This window comes from Peromyscus eremicus, chromosome 12, assembly GCF_949786415.1.
Source record: "Peromyscus eremicus chromosome 12, PerEre_H2_v1, whole genome shotgun sequence".
Lineage (NCBI taxonomy): Eukaryota > Metazoa > Chordata > Mammalia > Rodentia > Cricetidae > Peromyscus > Peromyscus eremicus.
This window is the reverse complement of record NC_081428.1, coordinates 55,645,862-55,670,265: the sequence shown is the minus strand read 5'-3', so window position 1 is coordinate 55,670,265 and position 24,404 is coordinate 55,645,862. Positions and strand designations below refer to the sequence as shown.

General features: G+C 42.3%; 1 protein-coding gene across 3 annotated transcripts in view; it reads left to right on the top strand.

Moving 5' to 3' along the window:
* Positions 1-24,404, top strand: part of Igsf11 (immunoglobulin superfamily member 11) — a 190,912-nt gene that overhangs the window by 67,634 nt on the left and 98,874 nt on the right. The gene's annotated exons all lie outside the window — the stretch shown is intronic.

Here is a 24,404-nt window from a genome sequence, read left to right as displayed (position 1 = left end):
ATATGTAGGCTCTGAATTTCATTTTATACAATGCTCCCTTTGTGTGTGCATTGTTTTATGCAATCAAGTTTTCTGTCTCAACTAATTGGTTGCTGAGGTTTACAGAAATTTGTTCCGAAGGCCTTTATTTATCAAGCTAGTTTAGTGATGTAGAGTGCTGTGGTGAACTGTATTTCTCTCTAGAGAAATCTCTAGATTTAGATCTCTCTAGAAATCTCTCTGTAGCTTTCCAATCATTTTTTTTTTTTTTATGTCTAACTTGAAGTAACTCAGTTTTAGACTGTTCACCTAGTAGAGGAGAAACCAGTAAGTGGTAGGTGTCAGGGAAGGTGAAAACATCATTGTTCTGACTCCTTGAAGTTCTGTACGCTATTTTTAGTGACAATATGCAGGTAATTGTGTCGTACACACCCATATGTACTTTTAGGCTCTTGGGCTTTCAAACTGTTTTTGTTGTTTACCACTCTGAGCAGGCCTGTTTCTCTACCCTCCTGTCAAAGGAGACACAAGAGGATACAGAGATGTTTCTTGCAACACTTGAACACAGCTGGAACGTTAGAAATGTTGCTGTAAGAACAGCTGAAATGTTTTTTGATAGAAAAATCTATTGTTAAACTTGGTCTGTTGGCCAATAGTTTGGGTATGGGTTGACTTTGAATTGATTAGGCAGTACTTTTAAAGAGGTAATTTCATTTCTAGAATCAGCCGGACCTAGTCACCTGATTGATGCCTTCGTTTTGGGTAGAACTATCTCTACTTAATACTATAATGCTGCCGAAGATTTCCAGCATAGTCTCAATCTACGGGATAGTCTATTCTGGAGAACCACTTTTCATGCTTAAAAAAATGTGTTCCTCTGTTCAACAGATACTTTCGTTGCTACCACTGGGTGCATTTGGGCATTTGGTGGGTGGGTTGGACAGGGAGATGGTGGAGGGATATAAAGTTTGTCTGCAGCCCTTAGGAGATTTGCTTTCTTAAAGGACTATCAGCATGCACAAATAATTTATGGTGTGGCAGATACATGATGAGTAACATTTGCTAACAACAAATCAAGGGCTCTTTACTATTCACTGAAAAGTTAATTTTTGATCTGGACTTGGATTGCATAGAATTTAGAGGATGTAAATTGAGAGTGGTTGGGCTTTTGTAGCTCAAGGAACAGTGGGAATAAAACATACATGAAGGGAAAGTGCAGAGGCATGTTCTTGAGAGGGCGGGCTTCTAGTTGGAAGAGCAGAGGAAGGGCCAAGGGAGGGGGGAGATGGTAGTAGGTAGAGTTGAGTCCTGGCTTCGGGCTTCATCTTGGGAAAGGCCACGGGGATGTTTCCTTAGTGGCCGATGTGCTGAGAGAGTGTGAGTCTTGCTGTTTCTGGTATCCAGGAGAATGTTGTGTCCCTACTGGGTTCTTGAACCAGGCAGTGGCAACATTGGTTTGAGTGAATGGTGGTGTATCTTTAGGACTTCTGTGGAGTTGGCTCTGTTATAAGGGAGGGAGGTTGGATTCTGGGTAAGTGACCAACAGCAGTGATGGAGGAATCGTAGACCAGAAGTAGAAGAGTCTCTTCAATGAAAGAAGGAAAATGGGTGTCATGACATCACTGTTATTTTTGTTAAATTTTTGTGAAATAAGTTCACAGGGAATTTTGTTAGAAAAGTTTACTTCTGTGTAATTTCATTGGTGACTTAGACATAGTTTAAATGAGCCAGGTATGGTAGTGCACGCCTTTAATCTCAGCACTCAGGAGGCAGAGGCAGGTGAATCTCAGTGAGTTCAAGGCTAACCTTCGTTTACAAAGTGAGTTCCAAGCCAGCCAAGGCTACATAATCAGACTCTTATGTACAAATAAATAAGAAGTTCTGAAATATTTTTTTCTACTTGGGATTCTTTGAAATAGCAGATAATTTTGCAGAATTTGAGGAAGTGCAAAAAAAAAAGGTCATATCAAAAACAAAGAGCCATGAGAATCTTTGTGTTGGCATTTGGAGAGGCTGATTGTAAATTTCCACTTCTCAGCTTTAAGTTAAATTATGTAACTGTTTTTGGAAGACTTCACTTTTTAGTCAAAATCTATAGTTTGATCTTCTGGAAAGATGACAGATACCATGTGAAAATTTTAGAGACGTTTAGCTTACTCAGCGTACAGTACTCGGGAAGCGGTTTAAGCGTTAAGTCATTCCGAGTTTTTATAATGTTATGCTTAGAACTGTTATCAGACCCAAGGTGATGATGCAATGGTGAAGGTGCTTGTTTGGGCTCTTACCCCCCCCCCTCCGGTGACAGCAAGTGGCACATTTTCAAATGTGTTTTCACACTTCAGTAGTGGAAACACCTATCACAAAAATTCCCATTTGAATCTTCAGACTTAAGCCATGTGATTTAGTGGCAAACAAGGTGATAGGCTGGGGTACAAGATTCTGTATCGTCCCAGTGACAGGAAATGAGGGGTGGGCAGTGTTTCCTGAGTTGGAACCAAGTTGGGGAATTGTTGCTTTCCCATTCAGATGATCTCTAAACCTGTTGGGGTGGTGCATGTGTGTAATCCCAGCACTTGGGTGGCCAAAACGGGAAGATTACAAGTTTGAGTTCTGTGGTTGAACTTGGGCTATACAATGAAGGGTGGTCTCAGCTTCATTTTTCCACTGATCTCCCCTAGAACCAGTTTATTTAAAATAAGGGTTCTAGGTCTATTGTTATCTGGGCTGATCATAACAATTTATTTCGACTCCCTCAGCTTTTATGTATGTTGGGCATTTTGAAGCAGGATTGCTGAATTTCTAGTCTTGTCTCTAGCTGTAAGCACAGTCACCCTAAATTTCCCCTTTGATGAGGACTAGCTGGCACCAACAGGTCTCAGCCTGCTCTCCAAGAACAGTACCCCTCCTGACCATCTGGAGGATGTCAAGTCCTCTCCTGATCACACTTCTGTGAGCAACTGGCTTGAGAGAGGTTGTCAGTTCCTGGGTGGCCTTCGAAGTCGTCTGATTGGAGTTCTGTCATGAGGATAGGATAGCAGTCAAGCGCATCTTAAAACCACGCAGTTTTTCTTGCCATGTAAGTTTGAGTAGTTGACATCCCCCCATGTAGGATTTCCGTGTGCAGGAGACTGACTTCAGCCGTGGTTTGCATTTGTTGGAGACTTGGGAAGTCAGAAGGAGAAATGAGTTTTCTAATTTGCAGATGAGCCCTTCCCCAGCACTCCGCCCCTGTGTACCATGGCCAGCATCACTGACTCTGGAGCTGCTACCATGTGTGGCTTTGCCTCACTCCTGTATTATAGGAAGAAGCAGATTGCAATAAAGAATCACTCAACTTTTCTCATTAGGTTAGGATGAAACCAATACAAATTTGCCAGTGTGGATGAAGACTGCTTAATGGGTAGTCTTTTGAAAAAGTCGACTCATTTCCATTCACTAAACTTTTGGATCTTAAGAGGAAGGTAAACTGTTACTATGAGAGATGGTACTTTCATGAGAAAAGTAAGGAAGTTTAAATCCTGGAAGAAGGTGCTGAGCTCAGGAAATACACGTACCACATATTTTTTTAGAAGAATTTTCGGAGAATTAAATTAACGGTGGCTTCGGCTGATGGTAGGTCAGGATTTAGGGTTAAAATACATTAGGTTTGTGGAATAGGAACATAGATGCCATGTTTTCACTGAGGGTCACAGGGTAACATTGAACACAACCTTGTCGTCATGGAGCCACAGCTTGGCTAGTCCTAAAAGACTCCTTCGCTGAGTATTTTAAAACTCTAAAACGAGAAAAGCCTGTTGGAAATCTCACCACTGGAAACAAAACAAGGTCCTCCTAGAGCGGACGTCTCCCCCGACCCCTGTCCAAAGTCTCATGGTTCATAGCACTGCTTATGCAAAATTTCCCTCCCTACCGACTTCTCGCTAATGTCCATTCTTTTCATTTCTCTTTCCTCCACCACCTCCTCGCCTGTTTTGGAGTCTGTTATGGCTTTCTGCTGATAGCATCAAATTCTTCGAAGGTAATCAGTTTAGTCATTCTTGGCTGCGTCTAGTTACTCATTTTACTAATTTTGCACCAACAAAACAGAATCAGAGATCGTCTCAGCTGCTGGGCATTGGTGGGCGTATGAGGGAGTACTGAGTACTACATGGGGCATTTCTTCCTTGTTCTGTGAAGGTCACTCTGTGCGTGTTCTTGGAATACTTGAAAAGAATATTGTTTTCCTTTTTTTAAAAAAAAGAAATTGTAGACCCTGTTGTCATTTCTTTTAGGAATTGGAATGCCTTGTGTCAGTCTATTGTATAATTTTATATATATATATATATATATATATGTAATACATATATGTATATTATATAAGTTATACTAAGGTTTGGCATATATTTTGTAGAAGAGGTGACAGAGATTTATCTTTATAGTTTCAAAGAAGTTCTGTGAATTGTTTGGAAATGTAAAAATATAAGTACTCACAGCTTTTGATTGATTCCTAGCTTATCTGTGATCTTGTTGATTTTTGAAATATGTTTTCTCCTGTGTGATTCTGAAGGTTTTGCTCTTTGTAGTAAAATAATCTCAGGCTTTAGGCAATTCATTGTAACCCGAGCTTCCTACTTTCATACCTGGTGCATTGTCAAACCCTTAGGTCTGCACGTTAGAACTTGCTTTCCAAGGATGGAGTCATACAACACTTTTATGGCCCCTCCTTTCCCATCATTGTCCCTAAAACTCTGGATTTCTTTCCCTTCATTCATAGTTTATGCCAGTCCACAATGTCAGAAGTCATCTACTGCTCATCACCCAATCCCCAACTCTCAGCCTTAACTCTCAGCCAACACCAAACATCCATCACAGGGCTACCTTGTCTCTTTGGACTAGGAGCATCGCTGTTAGGCACCCCTGTCAGCCCCTGGGCCAAGATCATCTGTCAGAACACAAATACACAGCAAAAACAGGCTATGCACACTAAGCATCACTCGCGTGAGGCCAGCATCTTCATGGGGGGCTAGTGTTTTAGGCTTTCCTTGGTTAATTTGCAGCTGACTTACAGTGTTGCCCATGTGTAAACATAGGTTACTGTATCAGCTCTCGATGGCCAAGACTTAAGATAGTAGAGCTTGTGAGAAATGTGTTAGTTACCCAATTGCAAAGATACTTCTGGCCTTAAAGATTGTCAAGGGTCACAGCGTGCTTTGTTTATGTAGAGTGTATCTGTATTTACTGTGCTAGAAATTAAAAATGAAATCAGAGGCTCACTAAGAAACCTGAGATATGAACAGAAATAATGTATTTTCCTGACAAGTAATTATTCCCACCCAAACCAAATAACGTGAGTATTTCTGTTTGACATTCTTTTGGAATTCTCTTTAAGATCTGGCTTATCAGTATACACTTGTTTCTGTCCCCTCTGCATTATAATTCATTGTTTTGGTTTTTATCAAAGTGTAGGAAGTTTGTCTGACCTGGTATTTTCGTATAATTTTGGATACTCTTAATATTATTCCAAAATGTGATATAATTTTGGATACTCTCACTATTCTTCCAGAATGTGATATATTTGTTAAAGATTGGTTGCAATGTAGAACTGGACATGTCATTAAGTATTTCACACTTACTATATAAAAAAAAATCTGTTGGTTTGTCTTGGGCTTTGAGTAGATCATTCACACATACATCTTGTTTTTAAAAATACTATTACACCCCAACTACCGGGAAATATTGATTCATTGGCTTAACTGTTGATATATGTTACATTATAGAATATAAAAAAGACAACTGTCCCTCTTGCTACTGATTGCCTCAGAACAGTTTTCCGGACTTTTAGGCGCACAATGCGGATACAAATTTTGTGACATTTGAATACTCGCTCCAGTTTTAGGTCACCCACAGTGACAACTCCAAAGTGCTATGGGCCACAGGAGTATATTATAAGAACTTATAGCAAAGCCACTGCCTGAGGGGTCAAGGAATTCCTTCAGAGGAAGCCAAATTCCAAGGAGCATTTGATGTTATTTGGCTTGTTATATATCAGCTGTCTTCTGTTTTGAAAATCATGCGTGCCTTCATAATTTTCCCAATTGATTTTTCCCTAAGAATTGCTAACAGTGTGGACTGATCACTCTATGGATATATACATTCAAGGTATTTGGAGCTTCAGGAAATGCTTCCTTACCCCCAGCCCATCCGTTTCTCCCCTTTCAGCACTGGAATCAGATATCTCCTTTAGCCACATTCAAGGACTAACAGAAATAACAGCCAGACCACCACATGTAGTCTCCTGATTTAAGGTAAATTCCACAAGGAGACACCACTTAGGTCAGGTGGACCTTAAATAATAGCTTTATACAATTTAGCTCGGCCCCTCCTTTCTTACAGCCTTACTAACTTTACAGATCCTTAATTTCTTACCTAACCACTTCTAGGAATGTAGACTGAGCACATAGATCCCCCTTTTGATATACTAACTGGTCATTAGCACTCAGTTGATCTCCTCTTTTACCACTCCCATATTGGGTTGTAATAGAAAGCCTGATGGTCACTGCCTAAGGAAAATTCTTACCTGCCTTTATGACCCTGTAAGAATTCAAGCCTGGTGACCTTGCTGAGGCAGAGGATCACTATGGCTTGGGTTTATAACTGAATACCCTAGAGAACTGGGGGAGTCAGAGAACTGAGAGGGAGGAGGATTTTAACTAGAGAACTTGAGGACGAGACAGAGAAAAGAGAACAGAAGAACTAGATGGGTAAGAACTGGAGAGGAATGAACTAGATGGGGAAGAACTAGATTAAAGGGCTAAAAGAAAGTACTAGAGGAACGAGATGGAAGATGAGGAAGACCCAGACGGGGAAGAACAAGATGAGGAAGAACAAGATGAGAGAGAAAGGAGGTGGGAGAGGAGCTGAGATGGGAAGGAACTAGATGGGTGAGAACCTAGATGGGGCAGAATTAAGATGAAGGAACTAAGACAGAACTTAGAGGAGACAGCAGATAAATCAGGCCAGAAAGGAGCTAGGCATGAGAGCAGAATAGAAGCTGTGGAGAGAGAGAACCATCACAGAACAATAAAGTGTATGGACTAAGGAGTTTCGTGTACATAGATTCATTTCTTATCATCAAAGATTATCAGCTGGCTGTAGATTCTTCCCAGACCCTGGGAGGGGACTATCTAACCTCCTTAGTCCCTGATACGAAAGGATAGTTTCACTTTGTCCAGTTTTGAGAAAACTTCTGTCAGGTCTGGAATCTCAACCACCGACCTTTGTCTGTCTGTTGTTCTTTCAAGTCCATGTGGTGAGCTAAGAAAACGGTGTGTTCTCCGAGTTCTGAGCACACATGGTTGTGGTGTGCTTTCCCTTGGGACAGCCACTTTCCTCGGTATGTAGCACACGTGACTGATATGTGACACAGAATACTGTTAAAGATCAAGGTCAGGAGCTGGTCAGATTACAGTTACATTTTCATCAACGGTGTTGATGAAACGAGAACTTTTCCCTCACGTTGGCGAGTGTGGCGTGGGGGAGGACACCAGGGCCTGCCAGTACAGCTTGTTGTCACGGCCTTGGCCCCAAGTGATAAGGCACCAGCAGTTTCACCCACCCCAGCCTCTGCGCCATCCCATCCCTGCAGATGTCAGCACCGGGTAGGAGGGAAACAGCGCTCCACTGTTACTAAGAATGTCCATCTTCATCCCACAGACTTTCTGAAAGGGTTTGAGGCTCACGTCTGTGCTTGGAGTGCTAGTGCTGTGGCAATGCGATGTTAGATTCTTTATGTTGGAGACAATATATAATTAATATGTGCTACATAAGGTGGCATTATATATAAATATGCTTTATTTTTATGGTGTAATTTTTAATCTCAAGGGCAACATTGTCATTTTATGTAGATGTATATAGACAATGATTCAGTCCTGACTTCCACCCAGTGGATACCCTGGTTTTCTGTGCATGGGTCTAGACTTTATTGTAAGTAGAAAACAAACCCACATACAGATAGATCAGTTTCTTCTTAAAAATCAGTCCACAACATAATGGTATAATTTATTTTTAAAGCTCAGCAAGTTAATGCTGGACCCATTCCCCATCAGTAACATGCATTCATTTCGTTCTTTGGGTAGCAGTTTTAGTACTTCATAGCACATAGAGGCCATGGTTTATTTCCTCATTGTTGTACCCTTATGTTGTCTATGTGTTTTTGATATCAGTGATTTTATAGTGAATGTATTTGTAGATATAGCCTGTACATGTGTGTAGGCATTTCTGTAGTCCATTTTACCCAAAATAGAAGTACTTGCATGCACACATCTAACTCATGGGGGGAAGAGCCCTGTGCAAAAGCTCATGTACTTTTCTTTTTTTAAATTCTTTTATTCATTTTACATATCAACCACAGATCCCCCCTCATCTCTCCTCCCACTCCCCCCTGCCTCTCCACCGCCCCATCATCCCTTCCTCCAAAAGGGTATGTTCTTCCCTGGGGGTGGGGGCACAGCTAAGCCTGGTACATTCAGTTGAGGCAGGACCAAGCCCCTCCTCACTGCATAAAGGGTGAGCAAAGTGTCCGACCATAGGTAAATTGGATCCAGAAAGTCAGCCCATGCACCAGGGATAGATCCTGATCATACTGCCAGGGGCCCCTCAAACAGACCCAGCTACACATCTATCTGCTGTATGCAGAGGGTCTAGTCAGGTCCCATGCAGGCTCCACAGCTGTCTGTCTCAAGTTCATGAGTTCCTATGAGCTTGGTTCAGTTGTCTCTGTAGATTTCCCCATCATGATCTTGACCCCCCCCCTTGCTCATATATTATGCACTTTTCTAATCAGTCAAACCGAGTTTAAAATCAGCATCTTGCTATTTATTTTCCCTGTGACCTTATGAATGTTATGTAATGCCCAAGCTTGAATTTATCTTGTGAAGGAGAGGGACTTTTTTCTTATACTGAGGAAAACTAAATTAAACATCACCCAGCATTAGTAGGGGTCTAGCATAACACCTGGCATATAGCAAATGCTTAGGGGCAATTGTAAGGATTAATCAGCCTTTTTAGGTCAGGGAGATGAGTGGTCTGTATAGAGTACACACTGGAGGGGTGACCTGGGCATGTCTTCTCCAGGCTTGCATTTACCTGGGGCTTGAAGGAATTAGATTATGGAATCTATTCCTTTAGTTTCTAGTGGTAAGGCCATTGGTAGCAAAACGAGCTGAAGATATTTTTGGCTGGTTTTAACATAAACCTTTGACAAGTTATTTGACTTTTTTTCTTCTTCATCCATGGTAAGATGAGTTCTAGGAAGTTAGACCATCTCCATCTGTTGTAAAGATTGTAATAAGTAGTTAAGATGTAAATAATATTAAATTTTCACTTTGAGATTGATGTCTGCTCACTTTGCAAGATGTGTTTGTGTCCCCTCCCCAGCCTTAGATCTGTTAGATCTCAGACAGATTCTGTGTCAGAAGGGGGTCGTTCAAAGGAGGGTATGAATATGGTGAGCATCTTTTTATCACAGTGGCTGCATGGGTCCTTTTGCTTGACTCTGATGGTATTTGTGTTTATTTAGGATAGGCAGATGTCCGAGTTTTAGCCTGTAGATCACACAGCGGAGAAGCTTTTTGCTGTTGTATTGCTCTACCTACAGGATGACTGATTCTTTTTTTTTTTTCAAGACAGGGTTTCTCTGTGTAGCTTTGGTGCCTGTCCTGGATCTCGTTCTGTAGACCAGGCTGGCCTCGAACTCACAGAGATCCACCTGGCTCTGCCTCCTGAGTGCTGGGAATAAAGGTGTGTGCCACCACCACCCAGCAGGATGACTGATTTTTAAGCTGAAAGCCTTGAGGGGCGTAGTTAGTCCACAGCTTAATGCCAGTTGTGTTATTGATGGGCCTTGTGCCATTGGTAGTGTTCTTTTGCATTTTTTTTTTTTTTTTTGTGAAAGATGTTTACACACAAAGCCAGATGGTCTCTAAGATGGGCAGAATCAGAGAGGCTGATTGGGCTAGAATAACTTTGCAATTCATAAATCCATCACCTAATACATTAGTTACCATGTTTATAGAACCTTTTCTGCAGATGGATAAATTATTCCTGAATCTAAGCCATACTGATAAGAAGTGGTCCTTAAGTTTTATAGGCCAAGATCACTACAGAAACTTAAGCAGGGGCCATTTTTCCTGAAAAATACTTCCTGGAGTTGTGACTTTAAATTGTTCTTAATTTGCAGTTTCAGTGGCCTCAGAACACAGCACCCTGTAGTTGCCTCTTGGTCAATTTATATTGCTAGGTATATTCTTAAGATGTGTGGTCCTTTGAACAAATGAGTTGTTTTTGCCCCACACCCCATGCTTGTTTTGAATCAGAAGGTCAAATTGTCTTTGTCATTAAGGAGAAAGTATAATGGGAGCTGTAGACCAATAGGGTCTTTTAGAGCCCTTTAATTCCGTAATGTCCTTGATCTGATGAAGTGACTTGGTAAATCTCTTCACGATTTCCATGACCAAGCCATCTGCCTGCATTAAAATAAATCAAATCTGCTTACTCCTCAGTGTTTAACAAATATTCTATAAACTGATGATGATGAAGTGCGTGAACACAAAAATAATTTGCACTCTTCAGCACTTCCTCCCGAGCTCTCCGCCCAGATCCTCTTCTGCAGTGGAACTTGGCAGACTGGCTTTCTCTGACTGGAATGGAGGGTAATTGTGCCATTCTCCAGCCCTTTTATTTCCCAACTGTGGCACATGAACTGATTCAGATTTCACATGTCTGAACTTTGCAAACCCTTTGATTTATCATCCTGCTTCAAATACATTAAGAGAAAAAAAAATCACATTTTACATATATGTTGTGTGTGTATGTATTTAAATCCCTGATTTTGTAGACTGAAATTATCTAGATTATAAGGACTGTTGACTGTGGCTTTACTATACACTCCAAGTGCTGGCCTGTTCATAGCTCATTCATTTCTTCTCATGACTGGTAAATGAAAGCCATCAAGTCTTAAACATCTTTCTTCCCTGTGATCTTTTTGCTATTTTCAGCCATCCCTTTCTCAAGTTGTATCTACATTAAGCTTATACCATTTCAGTTTTCTGGCTGATAATTGTCCTTCATGTCAATCCATCCTTTACTCTCTGCCGGGTTGGTTTCCTGTCAGACGTTGCTCTCTTTACATTCCTCTCCTGTCAATAATCATGGCAAACCCCGGAAGTCTTAAAGGATAATGTAGGGGGCACAGAGGTCCTTGTGCTCAAATATAAGCACCAGGGGAACCTGGAATGTTAAACACACAGGCTTGTTCCTTCAGAGAAGGAACGCGACACCTGTTATCCACACAGAAGGCTGGCAGCAGATGTGGTTAATAGCCTGGTGACCTACATGCTATCTGTGTGGCTGAGAACACATCAGATCCTCCCCCCAGAACCTTTTGTGAGCATGTCAATCTACAGACCCTATCTTTGTGGGAGGCGTCATGTGTAGTCAATCTATAGAACCCGCCTTTATGGAAAATGTCTTTATGAAGAGTTGCAATATAGTCATGTCTTAAGATTTATTGTGCACAGGGGACTGAATTAATTATCACCAGGAAAATTTTCACCAAATTCCACCGTGCTTAAATATGCCTAAAATAAACTACTCGGGGTCAGACTCCTCAAGATGGGACCGACACTGGCTATTGAGTTGTGTATCAGCTACTTTTGCCTCCCATTCCTCCCGTGGGTTGTTTCTCTGCTGGCTGTGGTGGGTCACAGAGACCCACATGGTAAGTTTTGCGGGGCTAGGGAGATATATAGCTCAGTTGGCAGAGTGCTCGCCCTCCACAAGGACCAAAGTCCAGTCTCCAGAACCCATGTGAAAAAAGCCAGTGGCGAAACAAGCCTGGACCTGGAGCACATGTTTGTTACCCCAGTGCTGGGGAAGCAGAAACAGACAGATCTCTGGGACTTGCTGGCCAGTCAGTCTAGTTTGCTTGGTGAATTCCGGGACAGTGAGAGACTCTGTCTGTAAAAGAAAAGGAAATCATGGATGATGCAAAAGAAATGGCACCCAAGGTTGTTTTCTGCCCTCCACCTGCACGTATGTTTCGGTGCTTGAGTATCATTTGATGGCCTTTATGGCTCTGCACAGTTCCCCATTAACACTCAGGTTTTTCTCTCTCTTTAGCTTTGTTGCTAGAGTACACATCTTTTTGTAACTTTCCGTTTAAACAGATTAAAAGTTTAAGAATCACAGTCTCAATAATTTCACGAACAACTGACAACACACAAGAACCCCATTAAAAACTTCCAGTAAACTAAGAGTAAAAGGACACCTGCAAAAACACTGTAGTTGGCACAGAGGGGGGGCTCACTGCCTCTGTTGGCACCACATGGCACCAATGGGAAGAAGGCTTCATTCCTGGTGCAGACCTGGCTTTCCATCTGCTATCATTTCCTGCTCAGAGGATGCCCATGGACATGTCCTGTTCTGCAGATCTCTCTTTGGTGATGTCTCTTGTCTCTTTGTATCTGAAAACCACTTTAGTGTACTTTTTCTGCATCTGTGCTTTGCAGTCGTCTCACTATGCAGCCCAGGCTGGCCTTGCACATCTGCACACTGCTCCTGTTCCCATCTTCCAAGTGCTGAGGTGACAGGATTGTGGCATCATGATGTCTGCCACCTTCTATTGGAAACCATTTTGACCCAGTAAGGAATTTTGGGTTGAAAGTTTTTTTTTTCTTTCAAATGCCAAAGAGTCTTCTACATTGTCATGCAGCTTAAATCTTTCCAACAGGAATTGCTCTTCATCTTTTGATTCTCTGTATGTGTTTTCTTTTTCTCCCTCATTTGTGTGCTTTTAAGATTTTTCTCTTTGTTTTTAAGCAATTTGGTTATGTTACAATATGTCTTGACTTACTTTATTTCTTACACTTGTTATTCAAGAGTTACTCTTTTCACTGATTTTTGGCAGTTATTTCTTAACTCACCCTTCTTGTTTTGTGGATGTTAAATACACAAGCAACTGTTCTCATGAAATTGATAGCTTGCTGTTGTGCTGTTGATAGTTTTTAGTCTTTAATTTTCAAAATGACATTGTTTATTTGTGTGTGTGTGTGTGTGTGTGTGTGTGTGCGTGCATAATATGTGCATGCACAAATGCATGCATGTGCATGTACAGATCAGAGGAAAGCTTTTGGGAGTTGTTTGTCTCCTTCCAACCACATGGGGACCCTGGGATTGAACTCAGGTCATCAGGCTTGGAAGGAAGCACCTTTACCCATTAACCTATCTCACCACACAGGTTTTCATCTTTCAAGTTTTCTCATCTTTTCCTTTGAAGTGTGTAGCCTGCCCCACTTGGGTTCATTGCAGTCATTCATCTAAGGTAGTATATATCTTAGTCAAGATATACGCTGATATATTGCTGTGAAGAGACACCACTTTCTTATAAAGGAAAACATTTAATGGGGTGGCTTACACTTTCAGAGGTTCAGTCCATTATTATCATGGCCAGACATGGCAGCGTGTAGGCAGACATGGTGCTGGAGAAGGAGCTGAGAATCCTACATCTCGATCTGCAGGCAACAGGAAGTAAACAGTCTCAGTGGGTATAGCTTGAGCATAGGAGACCTCAAAGCCCACTCCCAGAGTGACATACTTCCTCCAAGAAGGCCATACCTACCCCAACAAGGTCACACCTCCTAATAGTGCCACTCTCTTTGGGGGCTGTTTTCTTTCAACCACCACATTGTAGTTTTCATATGATCTGTTTCAGTGCTCCCCAGATTCCCCATACTTCACCTATTCAGCTCTCTTCCTGCCCTCAATCTCTGCAACTCACCAGTCGGTTGTGGTCATTTTTGCTTAGAATGTGCATTTAAGATTCATCCATGTTTGTTTAACTTGTAACTCATTCCCATTCACTTCTTAACTTGTAGCTCATTGACTTCTTTACATCAAGATTTTTACAAAAACAGTGATTTTTGCTTGGTGTGTGTGTATATATGCCACAGTACATGTGTGGAAGTCAGAGGACAACATAACTAGTTTAATTTTTGTTCGTTTTGAAGCAGAATATCATGTAGTAAGGATGACCTTGAACTCTCTATGTAGGTAAGGCTGGCCTTGAACTCCTAATCATCTTACCTCTATATCTCAAGTGCTGATATTACAGGTATTTATCATCACATTTGGTCTTGATGATTAATCATCAATCTCTCCCTCTCTGTCTTCTGTGTGTGTGTGTGTGTGTGTGTGTGTGTGTGTGTGTGTGTGTGTGTTTATGTGTGTGTGTGTATGTGTGAAATGAGTGATGTGTGTGTATGTATGTGGTCAGAACTTGATGTTGGGTGTTTATTTCAATCACTCTGTACCTTATTTTTGAAACAGAATCTCTCACTGAATCTGAAGCTTGATAATTCAAGCTCGACTGACTGGCTAACTAACCACAGGGATTCTATTTTTCTCCACCATGATTACAGGTGTTCATCCTTAGCCTGATTTTTTTTTTAATTTAAAGTTTACTTTATGTGTATGGGTGTTTTCATCTGCTTGAATGCCTGTGCACCGTGAAGGCCAGAAGAAAGCATCAGATTCCCTGGAACTGGAGTTGTAGACAGTTGTGAGCTGCCACGTGGGTGCTGGAAATCAAAGCTAGGTCTTCTAGAAAAGCAACCAGTGCTCTTCACTGCTGAGCCGTCTCTCCAGCCTCAGGCCTGGCCTCAGCACTGGAGTTCTGAACTCAAGTCTTTGTGCTTGCATCTCAAGCAATTTACTGAGTGCATCATTCTCGCAAGGCGTGATGGTTAATCTTCATTGTAAACCGGATTGGATTGAGAATCACCTAGGAGATCGGCAAGGCTTGCTCACGGGTGTGTCTGAGGGCATTTCCAGGGAGAACTAACTAAGGGAGGAGAATCCAGCATGACGGGGGCAGCACAGCTGCTTTGCTTCCCGGCCACCCCGAGGTGAGGTGAGTGGTTGTCCCACAGGTTTGCTGTCACAGTATTCAACCTCAGCCTAGACACAATGCGGTGGAGCCAGCTGGGACCAGACTGAGACGTCTGGAACCATGAACCCAAACATTTATCTTCAGTAAGTGTTTTCTAAGATGGGTGTCACGTGATAAAAAGGGACTGACACAGTTATCATTAGTTCTTCTGTACAGCGTGACACAAAACCAAAGTGACATTTTAGTGGCTTCTTACTAAGAACCAAGTTGCTGTTTGTCACCGTTCAGAGTCTGGACTAAAGGGAAAGCTAAGATTTATTTCTTTTCTGCCACAGTGCTGAAATCAGCAGTATCGCGAGGTGTGGTTTCTTCGCGTCCTTTTCTAGCGATAAAATTAACTTGCTTTTTGGCAGCCAGGCAGCCATAGCCCTTCGTTAGTATTAGTGGTGGATATTAGTGTGCAGCACACACCCTGGGATCTGGGCACTGGATCTCCACAACACAGCTCTGTGGCTTAGTCTGGCTGAAGGTCAAGTTTTCAGAGGTCAGCAAGTGGCCAAGAGCCTCTGGTGGCTTGTTCCGGGGTTGTCTCGGTCCCTCCTGAACGCTGGCCCCCACTCGGCTTTCCCCAAGTCCGATCCCCTTACCTGGCCATGCACCTTTTACTCCTTGAGCGTTACCTGCTCTGCTCCACACCCTCCGGCAAGCATAGCTTGGCAGGTTATGTTCCGCAGACACAGATCCTGTTCCTTTTAGTAACTACTGCTGTCTTCCAAAGTGGTTGTGCCAATGCTTGCTTCTGCTGGTGTACAGAGAGTACACAAGAGCTCTAGGCCCTCTACATCCATCCTGTGACTGCTAGGTTCTGTCAGTCTAGGACATTTCCCTTCACTCATTCTGATGGGTTGTAATCTGTTCATTATGTCGGCGTGCCTGTGTGTAGTTATTGTTTATTTCTTTTTCTGGTTAGAAGTGGTGATACTTCCCCATCTCAATTAAAAAAAGATTTATAATTTTAAAAATTAGGTGTATGTAGTGGGTGTACACATGTATATTGGGTGCCCCATGGTGAGAAACTAATAAATTCTAGTTAATAATTACGGTCTCAATAACCCACCGAAGGACCGCTAGAGGCTCAAATAGAACAGTAGGTAGACTTTGCTCTCAAGTAGCAGCCATTCATTCTCTTTATTTTACTTCTATTTGCTCATCTCCCTGTCTGTTTCTACCACCATGTTTTTTAAATTAAATGTATTTCTGACACTATAAAATGTATTCCTATTATTCTCCTCCCACACCCTCTCTTACACCCCCACACCACCCCTGTCAGCTCCTACCCTCTCCTAGGAATCGTCTACAATCATAGTTTTCTGTTTTGTTTTGTGGCCCATTGAGTTTTAACCAGGGCTGTCTGTGTGACCATGGGTTTGGAGCTATACCCTGGAGCCTAGTGGGCTAGCCTGTCCTACCACTATTCTTAACATGGCCAACTTCTCCATGAATATCTTCCCTGTTTGGAGCTGCATTTTTTTTTTTTTTGTCTTATGATCTTAGTTTTTCCTCTGAATAGCATTTTCTTTTCAAAGGATCTGTTTGGTTGTACATAGCATTGTACATATTAAGCCCTTCGCATCCTAACACTACCAGTGTTTATTTTGTACAGGGGAGTTTAATTTGTGACCCAAAGACAGCTTTCAGGGAGTTCACAGAGATGTTATGGCCAACTTAGTGTTAGATTGCTTTTACATTTTTCTTTTTCTAGGAGAATTGTCTCATCAGCTTTTAAAGTTTGTTTGTTCTCTTCAGTTTTCCAACACAGTCAAGAACCCACTCCACATATGCCGCTGTGGTTTATACAGCACGAGTTAATGTGGGTTTTAGGTCCTTAACATATGTGTCACTATAGTTAGAACTGTAACTGTGGTTATCATTTGCAGACTTATGTGACTCAGAAAAGAAGTACTTGTAGAATACTTGCTGTTAGGATCAGGTAAGGAAACTGAAGTGCAGATCCATCATAGCTAAAATGTCAGGTATCAGAAGATAAAGGCAGGTAGTCGTTCTTGTGTGCCACTTGTGAGGTCTTTATCATAGTGTGTGAGGTATGGCCTTTGCTTCTTATGTTCTCAGCAGATTTTAGAATTAACAACAACCTCCTCACCCCAGAGAGATTATTATGTTCTAGGCCTCAGGGGATAAGAAAGATGAAAAAGGTGTAGGGTCCAGTCTTCAAGTGGAAGTGGTCCAGTTCATTCTGATGCAATGATGTGTGTGGCATTAATGGTTTGAATCAAGTGCTGTCTCCTTTTCAGCGCTTATCCTCATTCTGACAGTGCATTCCATCCACAGGGTGCTGTGTTGGTTGGTTTGAGGGTTCTGCAAGCTAAGCTGTCCACTTACGGCGTGTATATTGGTAAGAAGGTAGTGGCCAGAAGCAGGCAGAAAGAGGCAGTGATGCCTTATTGAGGACCCACCTGTAAGCATGCAAGAGAACTAGTAAGGTGCTGGCGGGGATCTAAAGCTAAAAGAGGAGAGCTTGTCAATGTTCAGATTTTGAGAACAGTGTGCTACCATAGACTGGTGGGCTTCTAGACAACAGAAGTCTGTTTCTCACTGAGAGGCTAGGAGTCTGAGATCTTTGTGATGGAAGATTTGATGCTTCTTGCTTCTTAATTCAGAGACAACCACCTTCCTGTGTCCCTAGGTGATGGGAGAGACAGCTCTCTTGTAAGGAGCTAACTCCATTCACAGTGGGTACCATCGTGATCTAACCACGTCTCAACAGTCCCCCCTCCCCGCCCCCCATGCAACCACCTTGGGGATTAGGTTTCAACATTTGGTTTTTGAGGAGACATGAACATTTAGTCTGTAGCAGTCATACATGAAGGTCTAGGACCACAGAACAAAGCTGGGAACCTGCACATGCCCATCACATTTTCAATTAAGTAACAGCAACAGCAGTAATAGCAAAAAGAGCCCCCAGATAGGACAAGTGCTACTTACCATTTCTCTGTGAAGGAGTGGCTGGTCAAGGTCCTCTAGCAGAGGCAAATGGTGAACCAGAGAACTTCATGTGGATATGAGAGCCAACCCTTTCCTCCCCTGGCCTGGAATAGCTTGAGGAGCTACCTCCTTCATTCATTAAGACATTTTTTCTTGAGTAAAGCAGGGCAAAGGGAAGACATTCTAAAGACTATGTGATCCATCCAAGAGCAAGATGAACAAGTTTGCTCCCCGAAGCTGGTCATGTTGGGTCAGCCTGAGATATTGAGATTAGATGGACCTTAGTTAACCTCCTGACTCCTGCTGCCCATCCAGGATGCAAGTAGACTGTTATGAGGGTAGTGATAACCATTCTTAGTTGTCAACTTGATTGCATCTGGAATTAACTAAAACCCCCAAATGGGGGCACACCTGTGAGGGATTTTTGTTGTATTTGAAAAGGGAAGATCCATTTCTAATCTGGATCTTTAAGGTGGGAAGACACACATTTAATCCAGATCTTTTGAGGGGGGAAGACTCTGACTCTAACCTGGGCCACACCTTCTGCTGGAAGCCTATATAAGGACATGGGAGAAAGAAGATTTTACCTGTTGCCTGCTTGTTCTCACCTCTCGGGCAAGTCCACTCCTTCACTGGCATTAGAGCCTACTTCTCTGGGATTCCAGCATATACTGAAGACCAGCTGATAGAGAGAAGAGGAGAGGAGAGAGAGGAGAGAGATTCATTCTATTAATTCTGCTCCTCTTAAGAACCCTGACTAATACAGGGGCAAGCATGGGAAGTGGCAAGATCAGGTCAGTTTGAGATAAAATAGATTCTAAATAGATTCTGTTTTCCATATGTATATCTCCTAAGAAAGGAATGAAAAATCAATACTTACTCCCCTCTTGATATAGTTTATTTGGATGCACAGCCAGGCCCATAGAACCTAGAGCCTTCATCTACCCAGATGCACCAACTCTTGAGCCCTGTCCTAGTTTTCAACTTAAGCACAGAGCAATTGCATGCTACACTGCTTTACCAAATCTCAGCGGATGACCTTTACTTTCAAGAAAAGCCTCTTTATTTTCTTGATCACTTGGGCTGTTTTCTTTTAATACTTGGATTTGGCAGGCTTTTTTTTTCTGATACCGAGGTGCCCACAGTAAACTCAATGTGAGTAAACAGCTTGGAACACAGAAGCTGAATGGGCTCTGGCCACATGTGCTGAGTGGTGGCCAGCCAAGTCATCCTCCATCCAGTGCCAGCTCAGAGAGGCTTCAGTTCTGCTGTCAACACCATTTCCTGGAGTCACACACGTATCCTCTGTTTTTGGTCTTGACGTTTCTAGTCTGGGTGTCATTCAAATGTTGGGTACCTCCTCTATGCCATGCACCACCGTACACTTTTTTATGTGTTTACTCATGGGTTTTGAAGCTAAGCCTGTGAGATATGTGATCACCCATTTCCCAGTGGAGAAGCTGGCGGTGTGCTTACAGTGCGGGATGCATTTCAGTACCTGGAGTTAGTGCCTGGGTGAGGACATAAGATAACACAGGAAGAGCCAGCCTCATGCCAGGCTCAGATGTCAGTAAGTGGATTAGATTTTGTCCTCTGAGCCCTGGCCTTTGTGGCAGTTTATTCTCTGTCTAGGAATGTGGGAAATATTTGTAAGAGTGGCGACTGGCCCCCAAAAGGCTTTAGGAACCTTAAAAATTGAAAAGCATCAAACTTTAAGCCTGAGGAAACTCATCTATCCAGGAGGAGTGAGTCCTACGCGGTTCTGCAATTTTCCTCAAGAGACTACATTCTTCCTCATCTCTGTCCCCACATGACTGTGGTTTGGATATGCCCATTGGATAATTCAGCTCTGGCAATGAGAGTTCCTTTTCAAAAATTTGTATCATATAGGAATGCTAGAAGACTCATGTTGTCAAATTCTAAGAGGAAATGTTAAAAATTACTACATATGTTTTGGGGTCAATAAAAGGAAAGATGCCCAGAGCTTACTTACCTGTCTCCCCTGTGTTTATAACTTTACAGAAGAGAGAGTGATTTGTGAATGTGTAATAGATTCTAGGCTTTCCATATGCGTTATTTAATCTGTCTCCAACATATCCTGGCCTTATTTTCATTTTATATTCAAGAAATGTGATGATCAGAAAGGTCAAATAGGATCACATAGCTGACTTTAATTTTTATTAAGTGTAATAAACTTTAAAAATTTTAGACTTATTTTCTTACTTTAGAATGCAGTAATAAAATATTATCTCACCTTGAAGTCCCTCCCTTTTTTTTAAAATTCCTGGGACTTGAAGGCAATGCTGACGCTTCAGCACCCCACTGGGATTTCACTTCACTCCCAGAGCGGTCTCCCCCAACTTAGCTTTTTCTTTCTCTTTGTCTCTATATTGTGCCACTACCTTAACCCTTACCAGTTTACTGTTACTTACACACTTAACTGTTTGTGCATCCCTTCCTTTCTTAACTAGTCCTTAATAAATGCTTGTTTCATAAACAGAGAGTGATAATTGTAGAGATAATTTAGAAGTGCTCCTGGAGCATGTGGAAGCTAATAGAGTCTTGCAGGGTCTGAGTGAGACTCAGAACAGCTCAGAGGAACCTGAGTACACCAGATTAGGCAGAACAGAGAGGGAGCCAGTGTCAGAAGTGGTCACGTGGGAGGAAGCAGCATCGCTTGTTCCTATTGGGAAGAAATGTGAGTTAAATTTGGATGACATGTTTATTATTCAGCTCTTTCAAAACTACCCCTAATGGTATCTCTTTTCTGTTGTTTCCACAAAATTAATTATCTTTTGGTAGCTATGGTAACTCATTGGAAGCTCTGTTATGCATGAGGTCTGTACACACTGACCTATTCCCTTCAGCATTTTAAACATTTTCGTGCTTAGTTGGTAGTTCTGTATTACAGTGTTCTTTTCCTTCTGTTGAAATTCGCTTTCCCCTGGAGACTTGTAAGGACAATTTTATAAGGAATCCGGAGTGACAGACTGGCTGACGAGTGACAGGAGATGCCCACCATTGTCAGTAGTGTTTGTGCCGTGTGTTACCTGTATGCACGTCTTCCTAGGCAGGTCTCTCTTCGAGGAACTTTCAACACTTAGTGTTTCCATGCTCTGGGACCCCATGCTCTCACTCTGTGGCTCTCACACTTTCCTTCCTTCTTGGGACCTAGTGACTCCTGTCTGACCCTGGTAGAGCCAGTCCCACCTCCGGGTGTGTGGCTTTTCTTTCCCTGGGCTGCTTTCTAACCTGCCACCAACTTTCCAGCCCAGCTCCCTGCCTGATCTGGCCTCTGGTTTTGCTCTCCCTTGTTTGGAGGACTTCTGAGCCAGAACCTTAGCTCTCTGAGGTAGACCAGATCACCGCATTGTCTTTTCTTCTGTGGTCAGGGTATCGTTTAACTCTTGAGTCTTTCTTTTATGGGAAGAGGTTCAGATAACCCCTGCTTGCCAAATGATTGGCTTAGATAAAGAAATGGACCTTGCAACTCCTGGTGCACAGTGAGTTTCCCACTCTTCCTATAGCACCAGTACTGAAAAAAAAATGACTTTTTTTTTTCCTTAAGGAACTATTTAAACATTTTAATCATGGGCTAACCATGTGACTCTGTGTGGGTATGTATGTGTGGATACAAGTGCTTGTGGAAGCCAGAAGTTGTGAGATCCCAGGAGCTGGAGTTAGTGGTTGTGAGCCACCCCAGATGGGTGCTGGGACCCGAACCCAGGTCCTCTGTAGGAGCAGTCTGAACCACAGAGCTGTCTCTCTAGCCCCTGCTCTTCTTTCTTCATACTTGCTATTTACTTGCTAAATATTTACTTAGTGCCTGCTTCATGTTAGACTTTGTCCCAGGTGCTGAGGATACATCCTGGAGGCAAAGCAGACGACATCAAACAAAGAAAAAAATAACATCTAAGGCACCAAAAGAAAAGAAGACTCTCACATGTCCATTTCAGTCACCCCTTAAAATATTCATTCACCACACATATAAGTAGATTAAGAACAGTATGACAGGAGAAGGTAGGTGTGTGAGTGTCCTTAAGGTTTTTAAATGCTTTTAATGCGTTTTAAAATGCTTTTGTATGTTTTTAGAATGCTTTTTGTGTTTTTCAGTGCTTTTTTTTTTTTAAATGCTTTTAATGTTTTAATGCTTTTAAAAATGTCTTTAAAATGCTTTTACCTCTGTGGGATGCTTGCCCATGTTCATGCTTCCAGGTGCAACATGGATTCCTTGGTGGCGTGACACAGTCATGTTGGTCCCAGAGTTTTGTCACGATACCCTTGTATTCATGTTAAATAAGCTGGATTTTAACCAAGCGGTGGTTGTTGTTTCTAGTTAAACGACTCCCTTTTGCTCAGAGCACCAACAGGAACCTTCATCACTTCGCTGTCCCCCAGTATTGCATGTGCCACGGTATCTGACACAGGGAGGTGACGCAGAAAAGGATTGTTGGTCCAGAAAATGCACATTTCTCACGGGGAGCTTTTACACTCTGGGGAGGGGTGTTGATAAAGTAAAGTTGTGCTTAAGTTGTAGTCCCTTTAGAAACATTTTTAATTTTCAGTATTTACCAAATAAATCTAAACTTCTAAGATCAGTGACTCACACTTTTCCAAGAGCCTGAAAAAGGTATATGGTTAGATATTTATTGACTGGCCTCTGATTTTCATGTTAATAGTTTCCCACCGGAAGGGGAAGAGTCCATCTAGGTGTGGTAGCTTCTTATGGGAATTGGCATAGCTCTCTGTAGTCCCAGAATTGAAGATGCCAAAAGCCTTCTCCCAGTTTGTTCTCCCTTATACTCAGTCCCTCCCCCTTACCTCTGTTCTTATATATCTCATGTAGTGAGAAACCTGGAGAACTAACGTGGCCTTTTCCAAAACAGCACAGCATGTCCGTGGAAAAGTTTGGACCAGAGTTTGGATAAATGCTTTCTCCAAGGGGGGGAAAAGTAAAATAATGCAGCGATATAATGTTTTTGGTCCCTTTATTATTTTAAGCTCTTAAAAAGGGTCAAGCGTCTATTCACCTGGGTCTCTCTGTCCCTGCATCCTACCCCACAGTGACTTTACCCCACAAGCACACACCAGCGTGCTTCAGCATTTGCATCAGGTCTATTTAAGCACAGTGGGGGTGCCTCATCGTGTACCAAGTATAACCCACGTTGGAGACCCTGCCCCTCAGCTCGTCCGCTTCTGTCGCGTTCTCGCAGTCCAGGCCGACCAAGACGACACACGGGAGAAGATACTCCAGCTTCCCTTCAGGATCTGCAGCAGCTGGAGAGAAGTCAAACAGATGGGCTTTTCCACCCTGATTATCCCGACTTCCTAAATTTAGAAATACATGCTTAAAAAAAAATGTAAATTACCCAAGGGGGTGGCGTAGCACATGCCAGGCTGTGCTAACGAGTGCAAATAGATGTCATCTGCCGGCTCCATGCTCGGCTCCCACTGCTCCAGCTCTATTTTGTTTCCTTTAAGTTTGCTTTATTTTATTACTGTTTTTTTTCTTCTGAATCTGTGCTGTCAAGTCTCTGTTCACATGTTGACTATTAGTTTAAGATGTGCAGATTCCTTTCTTTCTTTCTTTCTTTCTTTCTTTCTTTCTTTCTTTCTTTCTTTCTTTCTTTCTTTCCTCCTTCCTTCCTCCCCCTCCCCTCCCCTCTCCTCCCTTTTTCCCTCCCTTCCTCCCTCCCTCCCTTCTTCCCTTCCTTCCTCCCTTTCTCCCTTCCTTCCTTCCTTCCTTCCTTCCTTCCTTCCTTCCTTCCTTCCTTCCTTCCTGGGACAGGGTTGTAGACCATTATTGGTCACAAACTTTTGCTGTAGTCAAGGATGGCATTGAACTCTATCTTTTGCTTCCTAAGTGCTGGCAGGTATATAGGATCTTAACCTAAAATGGCATGTGATCTATCTTTGAAGGACTCAAACTAGTGGACCAGGCTAGGAGAGGAAGGTATTAGAGAAGGACCTTCTCTTGTCTTACTTTGGCTATAAACTAGCTGGGTGGGATTAGGCGGGACACTTTCTCCACTGTATGGGTGGACTGGATTCAGTAGTCTCTAATGAACCTTAACTATGAATTATAAGGATCTCTCTCTTGCTTGCTTTAAAAAGCCTATTTGCAAGTTATTTTAAACATTATCATGCCCTAGAATATGTAGCACAGTGCCCAACATAGATTAGATGTTTAAATATTGTCAAAAAAAATCAACACTATATATCTTACGTTTCCTCTTAGGAAAACTCATTGAGAAAACTTCTTAGAAACTAAATGTTTAATGACCACTTTGTTTTCATTAGAATACACTAGACTAGTCTCTTCTGTATCCTATAGTTGTTGAAGGGACCAAACAATGGTCCAGAGACATGGGAGGCATGAACAGACATTGAGGAGGTTTAGACTTACATATCACCCTCCACTAGGGTGTAAATTATATGGAAGAATTACTTCATTCATTCATCCGTTCTTTTATTATCTGGGTCTTGCCATGTGGCCAAG